Below are 6,705 nucleotides of genomic sequence, written 5' to 3'. Positions count from 1 at the left end.
CAGACAAAGATCAACCTTCAAAGGGATCTTACAGCTTCCAGGAAGCGAAAGAACTTGATGCCAAAAGAAAGTCCCTTTTTACTAACAGCAAAGTTCGTAGAACTATTATATGCCGAGAATGCTTCAAGCCTAGGTGTATTTATGCTGCACGAAAGCTGACCAAAGAAGAATGTACACTTCTAGAAGAGATTGATTACTCAAAGCTGTATACCTGTGGTTCTGAATTATTTCCGCCAACTTCATGCCGCTATGACTTGATAGTTACACGTGCAGCTCTGATATGCAGTGATTCCATTGAAGTACAATATTACAGTGCAACGCTCGTATCGTTTCCTCTAATCTGTTACTTTTGTGGCTTACCAGATGGACTGGTCAATGATGATTCCATCAAAGAGTTACACAAGCAATATGCTGTTGTACGGCCAATCTGTTTTTGTGTAGATCTAGTGGCAAAAGGCCTGCCACTAGACAACCTAATAATATGAAGAAGCAAAAGAAAAACTAAAACCATACGTATAGTTACATAGGTTCATTTTTGGTAACAAATGCTTTCGTATTTGTATTGATGTACCATGCTTTATGTAGTTGGAATTTTAAAGTTAGTAGCCATGTACTGTGATACTTTTTATGTTTACATTAAATAATAGTATTGAAAAAACTATCATTATCATTATCAAATCGACCTACCTACCCATATTTTTCAAGGTTTCGCCCGTGCAACATAAGATCTAATAGGTATGGCCTAATCTTCCGCAAGTATCCACAGCCAGTATTAGACTAATAGCTCAGGCAGATGGGCAATTCACTCGAGCGATTCAGCTCAGTGCCCATCATGTGCAAATGACTTGCCTCGCTTGCCACATGCCAGCGTTCCAGTCTCGATTACTGACTTTGCACGTTGTTTTTATTTCAGCTAGCTATTTACATAAGAGTGCGTCGATTCGAATCAGAGGCATTGAACTGTAGTACTTTGTACGTAGACATCGCAAAGCTTCGTCGCCAACGCTGTCAGATTAAAGTTGCGTGGGCAAAGTAATGCCATGCATTCGCCAAAGTATTATTCGCCAATCTCTGTCAATGATTAATTCGCCAAAATTTTCTCCCGCCAAAATTTTCCGCTACACGGTATATCATATAGGGGGTGGGAGGGTGCGGAGGGGAGGGGTGATGGGCCGCCCACGCACAAGAAGTGGTTGACAGTGAAAAAAACAGTCTATAAGTATCATACAACTGTTTAAATATATACGTTCTTTGATAATTGGGGCGAGCCTGAGCGAGCCCCACACTAGCGAGTCGCCCACGTAAATTTGTGTCATCAACCATGCGCAAACAATTAACTTACCGAATTAATGCCCACTATACTCCATGCCACGGTACAGTAAACGGCGAAGATTACAGCACTTCCATATATGCTCGTGTCATCGACCATGTCACGGAAAAATAAACGGCGTAGACTACGGCACTTCTATATATGCTCGTGTCATCGACCATGTCACGGAAAAATAAGCGGCGTAGATTACAGCACTGCTCATCTCGTCTACCACGTCGCGGCACGTGTTGTCGACCATGAAATAAACTTGGTCCATGATGGACAGGGAAGAACGCCTTAGAGAAGAGAGCAGTAGCTATAGATTGAGAAGAGATCGAGAAACTTCACAGGTAGCAGAAGAAAGACGAAGGAGAGACAGAGAATATCAGAGAAGACGTGCTCAATTTACGCAAGAGTAAAGGGACACAATCATACAGCAGAGAAGGCAGAATTAGTACGTTTTTTATATAAGACTCACAAAATATTTGAGTATAATAGATTAGTAATTGCTGTTCATAAAATATTAAACTGAATCCTATACAACTGATAAAAAAAAATAGAACTGATTATGGTCTAAATTCACTACCACATTCTTGCAGATGGTTTATATGTGCATATCATACTAACAACTATTGTGACTCATTTTCATGATGTGTTTATATTGATAGTGCTTCAAATGTTGGTGTAGTAGCAAATACTGATGTGAATGTGGACCAATCACAACATGTCCAACGTCATGTGCCAGTTGACATTAGTGACCCTGCAGTCATTGCCAAGATTACAGAATTTCATGCTGAATTGACACTGTTCAATATGTCTTGAAAAATTCCCAAGCATTTCAATAATTGACATAAGTACCCCTGTAGGCGTTGTCACAATGATAGCCATGTCCCAAAGCTATTTTCTGCTGCTAATAATATGGATCCTGGTCCAGAACTTATTGTAAGTTATGTTCCTCACACACATGATGTCTAATAACCATTTAACACTTCCTTTTGTAGGGATTGTCAAAAGTAGAACAAATGTTAATTTCACCAGTTATATGTGTGCGACGATCAAAGATACTGACTGCCTTGCAGTGGTTGATAGCAAATAATGTATACTTCAGTAATATTACAATCAATCATGATAATATATCAGCTTTACCTGAAAATGATCATCTTACAAATGTACCTACGGTATCCGTGCCATCTGACCTACACATGTAAAGCAACCTGATTCACCTACAGACATAACAGAAGATCACAACAACCCAGATATACGTATGTAGAACTTTTGTTCCAACGATTCCTCAGACCATGACCGAGGTGCAAAATATCAGACATTCATTGCAATCAACTACAGTAACATGACCAGCCAGAGGAGAAAATCCCTTAAATGAATTCCAATGTGAACGGTACATTACCTGTGCTTTTCCTGTCCTTTTTCCTACTGGTGCTCAAACCACATTTCAACCCCATACTTTTATATAATGTGCATATCTTCCATTAGCATGAATGGCTAGATAATAAGACCAACATTCAATTATGACCTATACTAATATAAAACACTTATTCCCTTCAGGCTCGCCCCACGATGCTGCTAGCATCTGCCTAGTGTATATGCATTAGTTTGCCAGTGAGTTATAACATAGATAATAGAGTAATAGGGATAGGAAACGCAAGCGATTTCCGGTTTGATTTCCGTTACGCGTGACTTGAAAGGACAAGACAGTTTTGTGAGAATTAGTGTTCTAAGCAGCGTAAATAGTAATCCAACAGACTACAGTAAGTATTTAGGCCTATGTGAGAGATTTTGGCGAGAGAATTCAGACCGTAGATTTTGTAACAAAGCGTATCGCATTAACCGTGATTCTTACACGCTGTCACACTTTCGCTCATCGTAACTTCATGCCTCGTCCATACCGCTTCTTTTATAGCCGGTTCCACTTTCGAATCTTGTGGTAAGCTAGGCGTGTCACCAACACAGTCTTTTACCGTTGCGTTGTACTGCAAGGTGGTTTAAGCTTTTGGTTAAAAATGGAAGATACTTAGTCGTTTCTTCAAGCAACAGTTCCTGTTTTGCTCCGATATTTCCTCTGGTTCTCTCTGTTAAATGGTAAGGAATAGGTTTATCACAGTTAAAAGGATAGAATATATTTACGAAGAAAGTAAAGTGGTTTAAAGTAATTTTTGGGCCGTTTTTTTCACTTTCAATCTCCTTTAATTTTGCGTATAACTTCCTTGAGGGTTGGTACCATCCTATTTCCCTCGATTACTTACTTGAGTTCACTGTAGCGAAGTTTCACAGTCGTTGGTTACAAAATTCTGTCGTTACAACAATTTGTTTCTCTTTGATACAAGCGCAGCAAGCGTAACGAGTATGTTCGTGACGTACTACACGGAATTCCAATAGAAATGTACGTATTTTGTGACGTCACGTTATTGCGTTTCCTATCCCTATTACTCTATTATCTATGGTTATAAACGGCGAAAAGAATGTAATGAATTGCCCGCCCACGCCCAATTTGCGCCATCGTTAAAATGGCCTTGCTCAAAGACGATTAAATGTCTATGACATAGTTTTCTGTATAAATACTTTGGTTTGTTTATCATGCCGTAATATTGTGCTGCTGTGTTATGCTATAATAATATTAATGCTTATATTATTTAATGATGTTTGTTTCTATTACTTTAGTGCACGGTGGGAGGTGGAAGCGTCCATGATGACGATTGGGCAATGTGCAAATAAGGTGAGTGTATGCTTTGTAAAAAGAAGCCCACGTAGCTGTGCAGGGCTCATCTTCTGTACAGATCAGCTTCTGTATAGTCTTTCATTATTTTATTTTTTCCGAGGGGTAGCCAACACCCACGCAAAACACAGAAATGGTGTACCAGAGGGGTTGCCAACGCCCACGCAAAGCACCCAAATGGCGTGTACGAGACTCCCAATCTTTATGTATTTTTAAAAGCATTTAGTGATATTGCTAACTAGTAACTACCTGTACAGTTGTTGATCTACATCTTGTTCTAGTTATTCGTGATCGATCATTGTCTACTTTGTTAAACTCACTTTCTCCATTATTTTTACATGATTTTGGATTTAGGATTTGGTTTCTAATACATTTGTGTATTTCTGATTGGATTTCTCACATAGCATACAAGAGTCCCAAGGCATTGGCTACCCCTCGCTTTTTACCAAAAGACAGTTCATCTCTAGTTGACAAAGATAGTGTGACCATCTAATTATGATATTTCTAAATTAAATTCTTGATCACAGATACACATTTCCCTTGTTGCTATATGTGGCACACCACAAAATTAACCAATGTAAACAACCATTACCATACCTTGTAGTGTTTTATTTTTATGTGAATATGTAGTGAAGTGTGTGTGTGTGTGTGTGTGTGTGTGTGTGTGTGTGTGTGTGTGTGTGTGTGTGTGTGTGTGTGTGTGTGTGTGTGTGTGTGTGTGTGTGTGTGTGTGTGTGTGTGTGTGTGTGTGTGTGTGTGTGTGTGTGTGTGTGTGTGTGTGTGTGTGTGTGGCGTGTGTGTGTGGCGTGTGTGTGTGTGGCGTGTGTGTGTGTGGCGTGTGTGTGTGTGTGGCGTGTGTGTGTGTGTGTGTGTGTGTGTGTGTGTGTGTGTGTGTGTGTGTGTGTGTGTGTGTGTAGCGTGTGTGTGTGTGGCGTGTGTGTGTGGCGTGTGTGTGTGTGGCGTGTGTGGCGTGTGTGTGTGTGGCGTGTGTGTGTGTGGCGTGTGTGTGTGGCGTGTGTGTGTGTGGCGTGTGTGTGTGTGGCGTGTGTGTGTGTGGCGTGTGTGTGTGTGGCGTGTGTGTGTGTGGCGTGTGTGTGTGTGGTGTGTGTGTGGCGTGTGTGTGTGTGGCGTGTGTGTGTGGCGTGTGTGTGTGTGGCGTGTGTGTGTGGCGTGTGTGTGTGGCGCGTGTGTGTGTGGCGCGTGTGTGTGTGTGGCGCGTGTGTGTGTGGCGCGTGTGTGTGTGGCGCGTGTGTGTGTGGCGCGTGTGTGTGTGTGGCGCGTGTGTGTGTGGCGCGTGTGTGTGTGGCGCGTGTGTGTGTGGCGCGTGTGTGTGTGGCGCGTGTGTGTGTGGCGCGTGTGTGTGTGGCGCGTGTGTGTGTGGCGTGTGTGTGTGTAGCGTGTGTGTGTGTAGCGTGTGTGTGTGTGTAGCGTGTGTGTGTGTGTAGCGTGTGTGTGTGTAGCGTGTGTGTGTGTGTAGCATGTGTGTGTGTAGCGTGTGTGTGTGTGTAGTGTGTGCGTGATAAAGATTTTTTTTAATTCACCAATTTAAATGTGACTGTTTTTTCCACAGGTTTATGTTGGAGAACTGCAATCAACTAACTTGAAATTTTTATAATGACCATTTTTAAAAATATTTATTTGATTACATGTACAAAATACAAAGATGTATCACGTGATCAAAAAAGTTATTAGCATGATGTACAAGGACTATTGACCATTCAAAAGTTGATGAATTAAACATTCAAGAACGGAATACTTCTCCATTGCAACTCGCCCACGCAATATAGCGCGCGCGTCACTAATAATCAGTGCTCAGCCGGGGTATGCGACTATTGGATTGAGATGGTGATTTTTATAAAATTATTTGTACAGTGTAAAACGTTCGTCACGAACGGTATAGCTAGCTGAAGTATTCAAGAAAGGATAGATCTAGCCTGGTATAACCTGGAATCGTTAAAAAGTTCGCGCCTGGATTGTTGGGGTGAGCCAATATTTTCATTGCCAATGGTTCTATGTGTAATGTTAAACCCCCTACTTTGTACCATGAAGAAGGCCGTATTAAGCTGTTACATTTTACGTGAAAGTAGATGTCATGCTGGCCATTCCTGCTAGAACCTGGGAAAGGTTTAAAAGTTATCTGACGCTCCATAACAGAGCCTTGAAAACCTGCTTCCAGTGTAGACGCGTGTATCTTGCCAATGAAATTATTTTAATTAAAAGTCGCTTAATTGTTGGATATGTTCCAATCATTAATTGTTCTTGAAAAATAACTATTTTGGTGTGCTGTGGTAGATACATTTGGTAAGATGTAGTGCAGTGGATGGTACTGTCTCGTGGATCGTGATGTTGGTAGGTAGCCAACATCACGATCCACGAGACACTACACTACATCGAGGCTAGGGGTCGCCAACTATCTGAGAAATCCAATTAGAAATATTTAGAAATCCTGAAAGCTGGACTCATCTAGAAATCGGATATTTTCGTTTCCGAAGCGAACGAAGATGGCTACAATGACTGTTTGTCGTATTTGACTGCCAAATGTTTCTACACTTGTGCACCTGTCGCTCAACCTGTCAAGGCTTCTGCGATTCCCTCAGAGACTGATCCAGAGGGGTGGATGGGGTCAGGGGCGGGTCTAGGATTTATAAAAGGGGGGGGGGGGGGG

General features: G+C 41.6%; 1 long non-coding RNA gene across 1 annotated transcript; it reads left to right on the top strand.

The window, feature by feature from the left end:
* The first annotated feature begins 2,951 nt into the window (after positions 1–2,951).
* On the top strand, positions 2,952–5,747 carry LOC136249220 (uncharacterized). Its single transcript, XR_010698124.1, has 3 exons — positions 2,952–3,075; positions 3,986–4,040; positions 5,611–5,747. It is a non-coding gene; the product is annotated as an uncharacterized lncRNA (long non-coding RNA).
* The last annotated feature ends 958 nt before the right edge of the window (positions 5,748–6,705 follow it).

The sequence above is a fragment of the Dysidea avara genome, chromosome 3, assembly GCF_963678975.1.
Source record: "Dysidea avara chromosome 3, odDysAvar1.4, whole genome shotgun sequence".
NCBI lineage: Eukaryota > Metazoa > Porifera > Demospongiae > Dictyoceratida > Dysideidae > Dysidea > Dysidea avara.
This window is presented reverse-complemented; position numbering and strand designations above follow the sequence as displayed.